General features: G+C 37.0%; 1 protein-coding gene across 1 annotated transcript in view; it reads left to right on the top strand.

Annotated features, from left to right (window-relative positions):
- Positions 1-18,818, top strand: part of LOC115212233 (serine/threonine-protein kinase greatwall-like) — a 788,337-nt gene that overhangs the window by 212,913 nt on the left and 556,606 nt on the right. The gene's annotated exons all lie outside the window — the stretch shown is intronic.

Genomic DNA, 18,818 nt, shown 5'->3' with positions numbered 1-18,818 from the left:
ATGTGACACCGGCATCAGCCACGACTATGATTTCACTTGGCTGATGGGTCTTCTCAAGCACAGCATATTTCCAGAGATCTTGGTTAGTAGTCATTGCCTTTGTGAAGCCCTATGTTCGAAGGTCATGTTTCACCACTTCATCCCATGTCTTCCACAGCTGGAGCACAGCCTTTAGTCGATCAAATCGACCCCAGGACTTATTCTTTGTAAGCCTAGTACTTATTCTATCGGTGTCTATTACCAAACTGCTAAGTTATGGGGACGTAAACACACCAGCATTGATTGTCAAGCGATGTTGGGGGGGACAAACACAGACACACACGCGTGCACACACACACACACACACACACACATATGATGGGCTTCTTTCAGTTTCTGTCTACCAAATCCACTTACAAGGCTTTGGTCGGCCCAAGGCTATAGCAGAAGACACTTGCCCAAGGTGCCACGTAGAGGGACTGAACCTAGAACCATGTGGTTTATAAGCAAGCTACTTACCACACAGCCACTCCTGCGCCTATATATAATCACTAGTGTAGCTAAAGTGTGTGCTTCCCCGAAGCAGCCTTTCTGTTTATTGCACCCAGACCCCACAAAAAACACATTGCCTACATCAGACCCAAAAGTGCCTCCCAGTGCATATAATCAATATGTGTATGAATAGTAGAAGCATTATGAGATGATAAAATTGATGTTTCATTAGTTAGGGGCTCCTCATTTGAATGTGTTAGAGCAGGCAGGACAACATGATGATTGAGTGAACTATTATTGGTCATTCTCTCTTGTACTCAAAATGTTTCGAAAGAGAAATACAGAAAATAAATTACGTAGATGGCAAATTATATTACAAAACAACCAGCTTTTGAAACACAATATATTTTTTTTCTGTAGAAAATGTTTTTATGTGATATATCTATCTATTTTCTTCCATTTATTGAATTATTTATTTAAGAAATGCTCTCATGTTGACAGAAGACAGATTTCTTTCTCTTATTTATTTATACATTTCTATGGTACCATAGTTTTTGTTTGTTGAATAGTGGCACTTAGTAATGTTCTTGCAACACTGTTGATAAAGTAACTTGTAGAGCTGCTCACCAAATATTTGGTTTTCTTCATGACTAAAAATATAATATTTTGTAATGTCTTTGATAAATGTTGAAAACTTTACAATGTATATTGTATAGATAAAACAAGATTAATATATTCAACAATTTCCTGTCTTAAACACTGGAATATCTTTAAGTAGCCACCATCTGTAAATGACAACCACATGACCTTTCAACTTCTCATTCTTTTCCTGATTAATAACAGTAGATTTTTTCCCCATTCTAAATGTATACAGATTCACTGATTTCTTCAATTTTTAGATTTGTGTTAAAAAAATCTTGTGCAATTTTTTTTTTCTCTGGCGAAAGTATGTATCCGCAGAATGTATGATTAAGAATTACTAAATTATTCTAGGCAACTCGACTATTCTTTGGTGTAATGGTTTTAAAGCATGTATAGATACACAGCTCGGAGAGGAACAGTGGCTCCTTGGGATATGAATAGTAGGTCTGGAATCTCTTAAGTTCAAGATCCGACAGTATTTTGTAGTTTGGGATGGGACATTTGCATGTGGCTGTTTGGATACTGGCATGGCTGATTGGACATTGAACTTGTTTTGGTGAGAGTGCATTTTGGCCCTAGAAGCAAACACATGTACGTGTGTGTGTGTGTGTGTGTGTGTGCGCACACACACATACTCAAAGAAAGACAAATGTTGGAGGGAAATAGAATGAGATAGGAGAGAGGGGAAAGGAGGGAGAGAGAGAGAGAGAGCGATTGATTAAATGTATTTAATGACCTCAATTGCTATAAACATGTCCCCTCTCTATTTTTCTGCTCAAGGTGCCAAAATTTAAATTGACTGTCGGTTCTGCTTACTTTGTCAAAGATATATAGAAATCCATTGTAAGAAAATTTTTCTTCTCCATGTGCTATTAATATTTCACCAACCATCATATACATAAATTGAAACACTAAGCTAAATAAAGTTTAGTAGACTAGTAGATGTGATTACAGCTTAGTTGCCAGCGAGAACAAAAACCAAATTTCTACCATGCTGAAAGGTCCTGAAAACAAAACATATGCCAAATAAGCGGCACCAGAATGGCTCTGCCAAAGTATCTCCTGCTCTTCGTACTTGTTATTTACTTGTGTTCTGGCTTTGTCTTGAAAACCTAAATGGGTAATATTTAGTGAATTGAATTAGGAAAATGGTTTGAGACAACAAATGGTAAATAAAGTATAACAGTTAAAAGTGAGATATACTTTATGATGATATGCCTCATGTGCATTTAATCTGAATTCAATCCAGTCCTAAGTCAGTATTTTTTGCCAATGCCATACAAACAGTTACTTACCAAAACACTAAAAATGCATATGAGAGAGAGTGTATTTTTTACTATTGGTTTAGTACAGGGTTGGGAGACCCCTGCCCATGGGCACAATTGCGCCTGCAAGCCCATTTTATTTTGCCTGCAGGCTGATATACAAAATATAGTAAATTTTTCAATTATAAAATTCATACAATACTTGTATGCCTATTTGCTCCGTAGGTTGCATTTCCACAATGACTTAAAACAGTCGTACTTGAACAGAAAAATCATCCTGTAATTGCCATTTGAGTGGAAATTTTGTTTTCACTATAAAACACATATTGCTAAGTTTGTACCACCCCCTTGAAACCCAAATACACTCTCGCTGAAAAAATATAGAAACCTCATAAGTTGTATAAATGTCCTAAATTCAGTGGTGGCATCAATGAAGATGTTACATCATCATCATCATTTAATGTCTGTTTTCCATGCTGGCATGGGTTGGATGGTTTGACTGAGGTCTGCAGAGCCAGCAGCTGCACCAGGCTCCAATCTTGATCTGGCAGTGTTTCTACAGCTGGATGCCTTTCTTAACGCCAACCACTCTGAGAGTGTAGTGGGTGCTTTTTACCTGCTACTAGCACAGGAGCCAGTCAGACAGCCACATTTGGTTGGTGCTTTTTACATGCCACCAGCATAGGAGCCAGTCAGGGGCACTGGCCCCAGCTATCATATTGGTTTTACTTGACTCAGCAGGACTTCTCAAGCATATCATACCACCTGACACACCAGTGTATTCTTAACAGGTCCGGACATGCATGGCTGGGATCTCACTTTAGCTGTAGGGACTTCTCAATCACAGCATATCCCTAAAGGTCCTGGTCTCCTAATGTATATCGAATTATACAAAGATACATACAAAATCTACACAGATATAAGAGTTAGAACTTGTGATCTGCCTACAGACCTTTCTCTTTCTAAATTTTTGCCTGCTGCATTAAAAAGTTTCCCCTCACCTGGTTTAGTGAAACAAATCATATACTACAAAATCCTGCTGTCCATGCAGACCAGATCTTTTGGTTTCTGGAAGGAGTGAGAACAATTTTGCATTGCTGTTTGAAGAAGGTGTCTCTGTCAATCCAGATTGACAGGGGTCATGCATCTGCACGTCTATGCATGGGCCAAAGCAAGATTTTTTGAGGAAGATCAGCAGTTTCCAGGTTGGCATCTTTCCTTTTTCTACACCATTGATGTTTATCAAACAGAAAGCCCTCCAATTTGGGTGTCATCACAGTTGTTGCTGTTAGTTTTAGAGATGTACAACCTGTCTAAAATAGTATCCAAATCTCTCTCAAGTCACACCATCTTAAAAAGAGAATGTTACAGTGGACAATATAGTTTTTGATATAAAACTGAAAAACATAAAATTGAATGATTACAACTAAAAAATCTTCAGTCATAAGTCAGTTGTTTAGAGTTGGGTTGTTAAGCGAAAATGTCCAGCACATCCCCAGCTAACCAATATTTATGCGTACATGTGATGCTGGCGCAACATAAAAAGCACCTGTGTTGGTACCCTGTAAAAAGTACCTGTACTGGTGCATCTTAAAAGCTCTCAGTACTCTCTGTAAAGTGTTTGGTATTAGGATAAGTATTCAGCTGTAGAAACCATGCCAAACAGATGATTGGAGCCTAGTGCAGCTCTTTGACTTGCCAGCTCCTGTCAAACCATCCAACCCATACCATCATGAAAAACGAACATTAAATAATAATGATGATGATGATGAATATCCCATAAATCCTAGTAATTCATTCACATTTAGAATTTTTAAAGTAATTCAAAAAATTATTTTATTTTATTCATGTAACTTGAACCGCTGCTCTCAACATTCATAACATCATAATTGTGGTTGTTTAGCCTCAGTCAGACCTGATTGAGCAGACCTACAATCAGAAACATTGCGGCTGTAACCACCCCATTTTTTTTTTATATCAAGGTCTACATTGTCTAATGCTTCCTCTCTTTGTCTAAGATGGTAGTGATTCGAGGGAGATTTTGTTGATATTTCTAGCATGTCTAGCATTGTGTTGAGGCAAATTCATTGGCCCATCTTGATATTGGTAAAGTTTGCTGCTTATATTTTGAGTAGCTGTCCACTGAATTTATGTCCTGACAATGTATGGTTTTGATTAAAACTCTCTGTTTAATAACATCTTAAATTTACATTTTAACTATTTCAGTCTCTTATCTGTGTCAAATCAACAATATAGTTCTATCTTTCCATCTTTGCTTGAGATTTCATTGTAAAAATTGTCTTAGTGAATTACCAAAATGAAATATAACTATATGAAATTGCGAAACTTTAAATTGGATAAATCTACCAATGTAACGCTATGTTTATGGACCTAACTGTATTTGAATAAAGTTACTAGTGGAAGTGTGTGTAATATTATGTGTGCATGGTGTGTATGTATGAGTGTGGTGTGATTTTAATTTGTATAGTGTTGTGCGTCAGGAATTTTGGTAATGTGTGTGAAGTAAATCTGTAATGACTGTGTAATCTGTGTGTTTGTAATATATGTGTGTGTGTGTGTGGGGGGGTATTAAAGTTTAGAAAAATGATTTAGAATAAACTTTTATACTTTTTTTTTCTAGCCAGTTATTGGATAATTGTGGTTTGTTTTTAATTGCCTGTTCCCATTATCTGTCTGATGTTATGAATATTAAAGTCTAATTAGTCAGTAGATTTTATTGCTTGGCTCCTTTATAAGTCAATTCATCCTCCCAAGACATCTTAGAACTTGCATATCTAAATTATCTCTGATGGACAAAGGATCAGTTTTTTTTTTCCTGCTGTATTAACAATTCATCGGACCCCATCCTCTCTTTTTACTGTCTACGTGTTCAGCTATTTATCTTTCTTTCTATGTGTCTGTTACTATGTTTATTTTTTCACTTATACTTTCCATTCAACTGAAGAAGTTCATGCAACAGTATGAGTGTAAGAACTCAATCCTATGAAAGCAGCACAGATAATTAGTATCTGACTAGTTTCAGTATAGTAATCAACACTTTAACTCTGGCCCTGCTGTGCGTTCTTTATATAAATGTCTTAGTCATGTTAGAAACTGCAGATTTTGAAGAAGGGTAGTTAATCCGGTTACAAAACCATAAGAATATAACTATTGCATGAATTTGGATGAAACTGAGTGATACAATATAAACGATTATTGATGCAAATTGTGTTTATGGTTTTTACATGTTGTTGATTTTTACTTGTTATGTCACTTTTACCTGTCCAGGTTAGTTGAATAGAATAAAGTTGATTACATGTAGATATTTTCACCCTACAAGACATCCATTCCTGGGCACCAATTCCTTGTTTTTGAGCTGAATTTGTATTCCAAAATGTGTAAGTTGCAATGTGTACAGCTGGAATAAATGAAAGCATTCTGAGAAATGTCTTCATCCCCTTCATTGGTGTAATGAAGGTGACATTGCCTCGTTGATGTGTGTACCTTGTGATCATTTTTTCCAGAAAGATGTTGAAAGTGCTCAACAATCTTTGTTTCTAGGTTCAAAGATTTTGTAGGACCCAATCTAGTGATGAAAACATTGATGTAATGATCAACTATGTGAGCATTCCACTCCTGCTCAGGATTGATAAATCTTATTTTTTTATTGCCCACAAGGGGCTAAACATAGAGGGGACAAACAAGGACAGACAAAGGGATTAAGTTGATTACATTGACCCCAGTGTGTAACTGGTACTTAATTTATCAACCCCGAAAGGATGAAAGGCAAAGTTGACCTCGGTGGAATTTGAACTCAGAACGTAACGGCAGACAAAATACCACTGAGCATTTCGTCCGGCGTGCTAACGTTTCTGCCAGCTCGCCACCTTAGGACTGATAAATCTTGATGTGACTTTGATTACTGCTGTGTACAGATGATACAGAAATATTCTGATTATTTCCTCCAAGTCCAAACATTCTTTCTCTAAGTGAGTCTTTAAAAAATGATATTACTCAACATTTAATTTAAATCACTATACATGTAGCAGTAGCTTAACCAAAAGTAATATAAATTTAAATTTAAATTAATTCTCTGGTTAACACAAAATAAAGGGTGTATTTTCTTTGAAGAGAAGACAATAACCTCCAAAACATGCTTGTAAGAAGATGCCAAGTCATTTTCCTGTTTAAGTTAATGTTAGAATGTTTATATGTTGATTGTAAATTCACAGCTGAAAAGGCTTTCAAATAACTGCAGGTATTTTTTTACCGTACGTGGTTGAATTCATGATATTTAGTGCAACTACAGTAATAGAACAACTATTTGAAACAATTATCTCATTTTCAGTTTTTCTCTTCATATTGTCTTTGAATATGTTGCTACGATGGATTTGTAATCCATATTGCAGAGGCAGAAGAAGTGAAGGATATGGTTGGAAAATACATATATGATTAGTTCAGGTCTTTCAGTGGACAATATTGTGTAAGTGAAATAGAGCCAAATGCCTTTATGTTTTCTATTTCTATCCAAAATATAACAGCATGAAACAGTAACCAGATGTTGAAATTAGGAATTGATTATTATGTTAAAGCAGATGGTTTATTATGATTGTCCATAATGAATTCATTGTTAAGCAGTTTAACTTATGCTTTTAAGTTCTAACGAAAGTCAGCTCTTGCAGTTGAAATATATAAGTTAATCTGATTCTTGAGTGGGTGTTCTTCAATCATTCCTGGATATGTTTTTCATAAAATCATTACAAATTACAAGTATTTTTTTAACTTAGAAAGAAATTGAATTATTAAACAACTACAAAATAGCCTGTCATTATGTGTGGGGCTGAATGAAGCCTGCTTATTTAAACATTTAATGTGTTTCTTCAACAAGATGTTTAATGCTACTTATTTAGTCTTGGAGTGGGGTATCTCTCAGTTTGAAACAATGGCTCAGGAGTTCGTCCAACAACTTAATCATTCAACTGCTGAACTTTTAATCTCCAAACTTTGTTTATCCTCAGTTTGGTTATTTGTAAGTAATAAGTCAATGAAGTAACATATATATTTAACACTTTTTGTGTTTTAGCTGTAACAGCTTTGATGGCACTAAAATTCCTGTTTTATTTTGTATGAGTTTTTAATGGATAAACTGCAGGTCTTAAAGTGTAGATTACTGCACTTGCACATACAATACTAAAGAGAGATTATATTTCTGCATCAGTCGTTGTATAATATGCAAAATAAAAATTTCCCAATGAGTGTCGAATAAGTGCAATTGTCTTTAATGGAAATTTGTTTAATTATCATAACTTTATAGAAAAATGACAAGAAACCTCAATTCTAAATGGTTTGTTTACTATTTGTAAATTGTACATTCAAGAGGTTTCTTTTAACTTTCAGTTAAAAGAATGCTTGTATTTCTCAAACTTTGTTACTAATGTCGATTATTTCAATGCCATGTTCTACTAATGATATTATGCTGTCAATTTGAAAATATCTTAAATCGTATTAGTGTTTGCGAAAAGCTGATTTTGCATCTATTATTAAATTATCTTCAATTTAGTAGTTGTGTCGCCTCCCCTTGTTTTTCATTTGAACTACCAGTACTTTGTTAGTATTGACTTCTTAAAGTCAAGTTACTTGGTGAAATAAACAGTTGTTGCTTCCAAACTGATTCTGTTGGGATTCAGAGCTGCCATTTAGCATATTCATTCTTTATAGACATCAATTTCATTCATTATGAACTTTATTTTTAAGTATTATCAATGTGTTAACTCGCGCACACACATTCATGCATAAAACATGCACATTCATACACGCACACAATCATCACCATCACCACTACCTTACTAACATAAGGCTAATGTATGCATATACATCAGTATGCGTGGTATACAAGTATGTAGCCTCTTAATAGCATTATATAAACAATGCAAGGCATACATCTATTGCAACATAAATTTATTATGACATCAATAACACACACTCACACAAATACACAAAACATTTCCTCTACAAGTCACACTATTAAGTTTGTATAGATTCCAAACTATGAAAACATTTCCAATTGCTTCTAGCCAACAGAACTTCTAGTTTTGACAATATCTCTTCTAGTGTCTATTTCTTTACTACCCACAAGGGGCTAAACACAGGGGGGACAAACGAGGACAGACAAACCGATTAAGTCGATTACATTGACCCCAGTGCGTCACTGGAACTTAATTTCTCTACCCCGAAAGGATGAAAGGCAAAGTCGACCTTGATGGAATTTGAACTCAGAATGTAATGGCAGACGAAATACGGCTACGCATTTTGCCTGGCGTGCTAATGTTTCTGCCAGCTCGCCGCTTTAATTTTGACAATATCTCTTCTAGTGTCATTAAACAGTGCACCCTGAGTTAATCCACAACAGTTCTAAACTCTACAGTCTTCCTTTCTCTACTTTGATCTATCTTGATATTTGGAAGTGTCCCTTATCCCAATGGATGGGAATATTTTTGATCTTGCCTTCTATTGATCTGTCATTCACTTCCAAAATCTCAATGGGTGCTCTTAGTGAATATCACCTTCTACAGAACCTTGAATTCCTCTACCACTTCATTGACCATAATCAAAGCCAAATTCACTGGACAGCTCCTCTCCCCTCTAAACTCACCAGTGTTTCCCTACCGTTGAGAAGTTCAGCAGGAGCAATGATGTTGCAGTACCTGAATATGCCTATGAATATGTCTGGCTTGAGAATCTCTCATCTCGGTTCTCTATATGTAAGCTGCATCTATCTCTCATCTTTTAGATTAAAAACATTTTGTTAAATCACACTATGTGACTAGTTGGGTTTCTCTTTAGACCAAACTTTATCAACTCAGGTGTGCTTTGGTCAGCCTGAAGCTATAGGAGATGGCACTTACTCACAGTGCCACACAGTAGGACTGAACCTGGAACCATGTGGTTGGGAAGCAAGTTTCTTACCACACAGCCACGCCTCAATTTACATTTGTATTTTATACACTGAGTCAGTAAAAATCTTTCAAGTTCAGTTTTTTTTCACTTACAGTATTGTATGTGGTTCAATTTGAAAAACAATAAATTAGTTATTAGGAAAAAGACTTTTCCATCTTGAAATGTAATATTACTTTTGTAGAATGTGTGAAAATTAATCAAAGATTTCCTCGGGGTGCATGGGATAGAAAAGATTGGGAATTACTGGTTCAGAGAAAGTTTAAATCAGACTCGTACCATTTTCTTAAAGTTCCTGTTTGGAAGGAAATCTATCATATCTTGTTTTGAACTTTAGTATCATTATAGACAGTATTCAATATTTTGATTTTAACAAACCAGTTTTCTTAACTTGGCAATATGTTTTTGAAGCACTAAAAATGCTTTTGATAAAAAGAATGTGTAAATATGTCTAGCTTCTGTTTGAAAGTTAAAATATTTTGGTATTGGTTTAACAGATACAGTAGGCTTAACTATTGATAGTAAAATTAATGTTATTCGTTGTTACTACGTTTCTTCATACATTGTTACGAAAATTTAACCTTTTAGGCTACTTTCAAGCCTTCGCCATAACTTGATTTATCTTTCTATCTCTCTCTCTACAAAATTTAACCTTAGGCCAGGCTACCTCAAGCCGTAATCCTATCTCTTCCCATCTTTCAGCCATTTGGCGGTCTTTTTTCCTCCTCTCACCATTACGATTCTATAATTTAAATTCCCAATTCAATTTCAACCCACGTTCGATGTCCGCAGCAAGTTCTTAAAAATTTATCTTACTATTTTATTCGTTGTTACTACGTTTCTTCATACATTGTTACGAAAATTTAACCTTTTAGGCTACTTTCAAGCCTTCGCCATAACTTGATTTATCTTTCTATCTCTCTCTCTACAAAATTTAACCTTAGGCCAGGCTACCTCAAGCCGTAATCCTATCTCTTCCCATCTTTCAGCCATTGGCGGTCTTTTTTCCTCCTCTCACCATTACGATTCTATAATTTAAATTCCCAATTCAATTTCAACTCCCGTTCGATGTCCGCAGCAAGTTCTTAAAAATTTATCTTACTATTTTATTCGTTGTTACTACGTTTCTTCATACATTGTTACGAAAATTTAACCTTTTAGGCTACTTTCAAGCCTTCGCCATAACTTGATTTATCTTTCTATCTCTCTCTCTCTACAAAATTTAACCTTAGGCCAGGCTACCTCAAGCCGTAATCCTATCTCTTCCCATCTTTCAGCCATTTGGCGGTCTTTTTTTCCTCCTCTCACCATTACGATTCTATAATTTAAATTCCCAATTCAATTTCAACCCACGTTCGATGTCCGCAGCAAGTTCTTAAAAATTTATCTTACTATTTTATTCGTTGTTACTACGTTTCTTCATACATTGTTACGAAAATTTAACCTTTTAGGCTACTTTCAAGCCTTCGCCATAACTTGATTTATCTTTCTATCTCTCTCTCTACAAAATTTAACCTTAGGCCAGGCTACCTCAAGCCGTAATCCTATCTCTTCCCATCTTTCAGCCATTTGGCGGTCTTTTTTTCCTCCTCTCACCATTACGATTCTATAATTTAAATTCCCAATTCAATTTCAACTCCCGTTCGATGTCCGCAGCAAGTTCTTAAAAATTTATCTTACTATTTTATTCGTTGTTACTACGTTTCTTCATACATTGTTACGAAAATTTAACCTTTTAGGCTACTTTCAAGCCTTCGCCATAACTTGATTTATCTTTCTATCTCTCTCTCTACAAAATTTAACCTTAGGCCAGGCTACCTCAAGCCGTAATCCTATCTCTTCCCATCTTTCAGCCATTGGCGGTGCGCCCGCCCCCCCACCCCCACCACCAATACCGATGAACACTGTTCTCACCCCCACCACCAATACCGGTGAACACTGTTCCTCACCTCCCACCACCAATACCAGTATACCCTGTCCTCACCATCTACACCGGATACGCCTTACTCATCTACACCGGGTACGCCCTACTCCCTCCCCCTCCCCCCACTACCCCTTCTCCTCATATGCTTTCACTGTGAAAAGACAAGCTGCTAGCGCCATAGCTCATCAACTGCCCACCGATCTTATGCTTCCTCCTGACACTGCCTCATTCCCTCCCGCCTCGTAATATCCTATGTTTTTATTTCTTAGGAACCTACACCAACCCTTCCTGCCATCGTTCCTCCTTACCCCAACCTTCCCCACTGGTTGCTCCCCTATATTACCCGCCTCAACTGGACCCCCCCTCTCCCCAACTCAACTCTCGAATATCTGTATTCTTCCTCTACCTAATAACGTTACTCAGTGACGATAACGAATGTCTTTATTTCTTAGGAACCTACACCAACCCTTCCTGCCATCGTTCTCCTTACCCCAACCTTCCCCACTGGTTGCCCTCCTATATTACCCGCCTCAACTGGACCTCCCCCTCCCCAACTCAACTCTAGAATATCTGTATTCTTTCCTCTACCTAATTACGTTACTCAGTGATGATAAATGCTGTGACTACAAAGACCGGGCTGCTTTCTGCAGCAATTCCACATACCCCCTACTCATTCTAAGTACCCCGGATCCCCAAAGTACCCTGGATCCCCAAAGTACCCCGGACCTCGTTGCCCATGTGCCGCTGACACGTTAAAATGCTCGAACCGATCGTGACGATGCCGGACCCTCCGGCCCCTGTGCAGGTGGCACGTAAAAAGCACCCAATCCACTCACGGAGTGGTTGGCGTTAGGAAGGGCATCCAGCCGTAGAAACTCTGCCAGATTCAGACTGGAGCCTGGTGCGGCCCCTGGCTTCCCAGACCCGGTCAAACCGTCCAACCCGTGCTAGCGCGGAAAGCGGACGTTAAACGATGATGATGATGATGATGATTTAGTTTACATCCCTTGAGGTTTTGCATTCCTCCAAGGTCAGTAAAATAAGTTACAGTAATTTACTGGGGTTAATGAGTCAATTAAATTGGCCACACGCACTCCTTTGAAATATGTGATCTTCTCTGTTAGACTTGCTACTGCTGCTACCACAGCAAAGAACTAGACAATGATAATCTTGGATATATGTTAGCTATTACCAAATTGAACTTCATTAAGCTTTTCCAGTTGATCTATGTGTCTTATTACCTTGAACACTTAGAGATGCTCCAAACTTGACAATGTTATTGGTGAGCTTTCCTTGCCTGAACCGAGTTTATTTAGATATGACACTGCAAGCGTGGTAGTTGTGTCCAATAAACATTAGTCTTTCAGAAATAAGGATTCAAGCTATCGTCAACTAGGGTTCCTTTGTAGGTTGTTAATTGTCATTCAAGAAAAGACCCTCCATGATTGATATCTGCATAAACTGAACAAAGTTGAAGTACACAGGCAAAATCCTTGACAAGTGCTGGACTCTAAAATGAGACTGAAGTGTTTCATGATCTCTGCAGATTATTGAAGCCTGTCATCCATCAGAAACCACTTAAAGCACATAATGAACCATAATACAGTGAGCGCATAACATATGAAAAGAAACATTTGCCCATATCACATTGTCTAGTCATGACGGAAATGGGATTTGGATGCACTGAAAGTTATGTTAGCAGTATGAAAAGAAGTGTGAAAGGCATATTCCAGAAAAGGCCTCAGAGAATGACGAAACAACCATATTCTTGTCATCGTGTATCATTTGCTTTTTGCAGTGTGTTGAGGATACTACAACAAAAGTCTTCACAATTAAGTGTGATTGCTCCCATGCGTTTGAGAATAAAAAAATTATTTCTCTATCTTTCAATACATCTCAACGCTTCTAAAACAAACTTTGTTTACTTTCATCATAATAATGATTTCTTTTAATAATTCTCTCTATTATTGTCACCAAGTCTGAAAATTTGAGGAAAGAGGTCAGTTGATAAAATTGACCCCTGTGTTCAACTCCTACTTATTTTATCGACTCCAAAAGGATGAAGGGCAAATTTCATGCTGTTCTGTTGATCACATCAGCTGGAATTCTCATTCTTGTAACTGACAGAGGGCCAGGTATATGGGTACACAAATTGTTTTTATTTTATATTTATTATACTGTTTTGTTTATTGTTGATTATTTGTAGCAATATATCTGCTATATATTTTTGGACAAATTTGTTGCCATGCTGCTATAACTGGGTTATGGTGACATTGGTGAAATTAGCGATCATTTTTAATTGGGTAGATTTGTGCTGGCCTTTCATTTTGGCAAGACAGGTTGAATGTGATTTCCAGTCATGTTAAATTTGCTCTGATAAATGTATAACCAGCCATAGAAATGAGTTGATTTGCATATAATTCATTGCTCAGTGTTCTTTAAGTGGGCAGTGTCTACTCAATTGAATTGTTTGCTAATTCATGATTACTGCAAAGATAACCAAAGACACATTTTGCTCTATAGAATCATTAGACGAATTCATGACTTGTTTTTAAATAGGATACAGTTATTTGTCTGAACTATTTTCGCTCAAGTTAGTGGCTATCACATAGCACAAATATTTATTGAATTATTCTGGCTTTATAAGACAATTAATAATTCCATTTTCTCATATGTAAACTAGAATTTGTTATATTTTATTTTATTTTTTGAGTTTAGTTTGATTGTAATACTTTCTGTGGCTTTATACTTAAATTGTTAATATAATACTTTTAACCTTGCTCTGTATCAGCAATCTTTAACATTTTATGAGGCACTTAACAAAATGAAACCAAAAAACATGCTTCTATAAAATTCAAGCCTGCCTGGAAGTTTTCAAATTATTTCCCATTTACTCATCATTTAACAAGTTTCTCTGTGCTTGCTCTGTATCTGTCACTTTCTATTTAATTTTCCTTCTAACTTGGTTTCCATGTCATCTACCCCATCCACCTGGCCTCCCCATTTCTAAAATGGTTTGCAACCATTTCATCATCCCATACTCTCATAACTTCCTCTCTCTTCCACCACCTTATTCTGGTCTTTGTTAAAGGTTCTCAGCTGAAATTTGTTCAACTATCTGCTGACCGTTCTTTTCGTAATCTTCCAGCAAACGTTGTCTTTCCTGTTATGGGACAACTATAGAAATTGGCTGGAAATGTTCACTGTACATTGCATTTGGTGAACTGGAAGAATTGCCTTGACACGACATCATACACTTTTGACATTGTGAGTATGGCAGTTAAGATATTTAGGAAAATAATTCATTAAAGTTGTTAAATGAATTATACAAGACAGGAAAAAGCTGTGTTGGCATGCATATGTGTATGCGTGTGAGTGGATATGCACATGTGCATATATATTTAAATGCTCATATGTTAATAGTTTCTTTAAGCTTCTCCAATATTTGCAGGACATTAATGCTATTATTGATAAATATTTCCTGAAGGCAAGACAGATGGTTTGGTTATTGAGTTTTGGATAATTGACAAACGATTCAGTAGATAATAGTTGTGAGTTTGAATCCCACAGGAGTCGACTTAGTCTTTCATCCTCCCTGAATCAGTAAAAATAAAGTATCAGTGACATAAGTGGATTATGCAGACATCAGAGGATGTGGCAGTAGACTATCTATATATACGCACACACATACAACTGTGTGTGTGTGTATGTAGGAAAATACAGATAAGAGAGAAAGAAAGAGAAAGAAAACTATTTTCAGTATGTTGAGTTTGTAGATGACTCAACAAGTGTTTGAACAGCTATCCTTTCTGATGAAAGTTTGTTTTGGCAGACAGAAATGGAATTTAATCAGGAAGAAAAAAAATGTGTATATAATCAATATTCACTATTACAGTATCTCCTTCTTTAGCATGTTTTCTAAGTATTACTATCATAACAAAAATATGCACACATACATTCAGCTACCTTTACCATTTTCTATGGAATTGGTAAAATAAATGCCGGTACTATATTGCAGTTAGGTCACTCGACCTCTACAAAGTGGCCTTTTCCTACATTTTCTCATATGCTATTCTGATAGAAATGAAGAAATATGTCAAAAATTTAATGCAATCTTTTCAGTTTATTTTGGACATGAAAAGACTATTGAATAACTGGAACTGAAGAGAAGAAAGATAATGATTGTAGATGTGTGTATAATATCGTTCGTCGTTTAACATCCACTTTCCATGCTAGCATGGGTTGAACAATTTTGACTGAGGACTGGCGAACCAGATGGCCGCATCAGGCTCCAATCTTGATCTGCCAGAGTTTCTACAGCTGGATGCCCTTCCTAACGCCAACCACTCTGAGAGTGTAGTGGGTGCTTTTTACGTGCCATGGCCACAGGGCCAGTCAAGCAGTACTGGCAATGACCTCACTCGAAGAAAAGAATTAAATTTTCTAAAATATCATTTCCATCATCATCTTCACTACTGTCACCACTATCACTATCACCACCTTCACAGTTGTCATCTTTACCATCAGCAGCACTTCTTAGTCTATGCCACATCATTTGTGGATGTCAACTCCAACAGGAGAGCAAATTTCCCTCCTGGCTGTGTGACATTGTGTGTGCCGACTCTGAGACAGTGTATGGTTGGTGTCCTGCATAAGTTCACAGACATACATCATAACTGGTTGATCCCTTCAGCAAAAACAGTGGCCTACAAATTTTACATGCTTAGAATCAACCCTGGGAACACCACCACTGTCACCATCATATTTATCATCTTGAGTATCATCAGCATTATCATTGCTATCACACTCTTAACCATCATCATTATTGTTTTTGTCATCACCCTCGTATTGACTATCATCATCTTGGCATTCCTCATTACAAACACCACAATCCTCTTTGTTGTTACCATCATCATTTTCCTCATCATCAACCTCTGCACCACCCGCCACCACCACCATCATCATAACATCATAATTTTCACAAACATTATTTTTCCCCATCACCATCTCTACTGTCATTGGCATTATCCCATTCTCCATCATTTTCTCTGATGTCACATTCTTCATCATTGTCGTTTTCCCTATGTTTGTTGTTGTCATCCTTTATGTCACAGTCTTTGTTGATATCCTCAATGTTATATAACTAACACAAAAGCATTGTCATTGTATTTTTTTTTCCCGATACATCATTAATATATTTTCCAATAATATGTTGGTCACCCAACATATCACCCTCCTCTTGAAAAATGTTTCTGTTCTCATTTGAAGACTTAAAATTCATAGTGCAAACCAATGAAATGCATTTTTACAGTATTACTATTTGCATCCTTCAGCCATGATGCCCACATACAACTAAATAAATATTGGGAGTTAAAATATTTTGGTCAAACACTAATCTACACTCTTACTATCCAATACCTTATTATGATGGTTATATATAGCTTTCTCTCTCTCTCTCTCTCTCCTTTCATTTTTGTGAGGGAATGGATCTGAGCACCCATCCCTAAAAATGGATTTTTTAGAGAAACAGGTAGAAGATTCTTTGGATCACCTTTCTCTATGATGGGTTCCATAGACACAGAGAAGGTTAATGAATATGATTATAATTGCATGTAGTTGTATGGCTTTGGCATAGGCTGAGAATGGAGTTATTTATGATGTTCTTCATAATAGGTGTCTATTCCGTTGCATCTAATTTCTTTCAATATAAACAACCATTTTCCAACTGCCAAACACAATGGTCAGTTTTCTTTTATCTCTGTCTTTAGACTGGCCTTACTGGGGCACCAAATTGAAGGGTTTTTAGTCAAATGAATCAACCCTAGTACTTATTAAAAAAAATTTTTTTGAAGCCTAGTGCCTATTCTATCAGTCTCTATTTCCAAATGGCTAAGTTATTGGGATGTAAGCACACCAATATCAGTTATCAAGTAATGGCAGGGGATACACACACACACACACACACAAAATGGGCTTCTTTCAATTTTTGTCTACCAAATTCACTCATAAGGCTTTGGTCACTCTGAGGCTATAGTAAAAGACGCCTGCTCAAGTTGTCATGTAATGGGACTGAACCCAGAGCCATGTGATTGCAAAGCAAACTTGTTTCCACGCAACCACGCCTGCACCATTATTTTCCTTCACTGTCACTAGAAATATGGTGTATTTTTGTCATTTTCATGAAGAATTGTTGGAGTAAATATTTTTGTAGTTAGGCTTCCAGTTATGAAGCAAAATATAAAAGAGATATTCTTATTTTAGAAATTAAGGAAATCTTGAACACAGGATAATAGCTGTGAAGACATTTAGAAGATTGAGTAAAATTACCCTTGGAAGATGGACAAAATGTGGTCAGCAAGCCACTACAGTGAGTTGAACTTTATACCTCTCAAGGAAGTAGAGGTACCTGATCTTCAAAGCTGTTTTCACAGCTATTCTCTTGCATTCAAGATTTTCTTTCATCATTGTTTTCATCATCATCATCTAACGTCCGTGTTCCATGCTAGTATGGATGGGGCAGTACCACAAGAGCGGGCCAGCCAGAAGCCTGCACCAAACTTCTGCGACTCTTTTGGCAGGATTTTTACAGCTGGATGCCCTTCCCAACACCAACCACTCAGCAGAATGGACTTAGTGCTTTTTATGTGGCACAAGCACAGGTGAGGTCAGTTTTGGCAAGGTTTTACAGCTGGATACCCTTCCGAACACCAACCACTTTACAATGTGGACTGGGTACTTTTAAGTAGCACCTGCACTGACAGGGTCACCAAATACTTGCAAGACAAAAACTTTTAAGAGGGGAGGAGGCATAGGGAGAGGCGATGAAAAGGTTATAGTGAGACAGATATAGGTCTCTTGCTGAAGAGGAAGTACAAGGTTACACAGCCGGAGAGAGAGAAAATGAATGAAGACGGAAGCAGGTGTGCTATCGCAAAGAAAATACATGGTTGCCCAACTGGAGGGAAGTGCAGCAGGAGAGAGAGAAAGAGTGGGAAAGCACAGGATCGAGATGGTGGCAAGATGCTGGGCATACTCACAAGGAACAGGGATCAGAGTATAAATGAGATGGTTGAGTAAAGGAAGAGAGAGATCTAGATAGTGGCAAGTGCCAGGGCGTACCCTTGAGGTTCAAATGTCATAATATAAGTGACAGGATATTGCGAAGTGAGTGCGATTAAAGAGTGTGAGTAAGTGATGAAAGACCTGAGCATATATAGATTTGGAGGGGCTACTGGATAGCAATGACACAGAGGAACAGAGATGTGAGGACAGGATTGGAGAGTGAGAGCTAGGCATAGTGAATGGAGGAGGAAATGCAAGAAAGAGAAGAGATGTAGATTGGTTTGTTGGGGTAGGGTGAGGGGAAAGTTTTCTTTATTCCTAAAATAAAGATACAGCTCACTCCAAGCTTTGATGGTTGTTTTTAAAAGATTGAGTTATTTCAAGTTAATGAATTGTGGTTAGTAAGGTGTCTTGTCATTGCGAGGGTGAAATATGGTTCTGCTAGTTTGGTTTGGATTCATCACTGATAGACAAATAAACAGTTAAAATTCTCAGTATTT

This window comes from Octopus sinensis, linkage group LG5 (assembly GCF_006345805.1).
Source record: "Octopus sinensis linkage group LG5, ASM634580v1, whole genome shotgun sequence".
NCBI classification, from domain to species: domain Eukaryota; kingdom Metazoa; phylum Mollusca; class Cephalopoda; order Octopoda; family Octopodidae; genus Octopus; species Octopus sinensis.
Note: the sequence above shows the minus strand (reverse complement) of the source record. Positions and strands in the feature narration are given on the sequence as shown.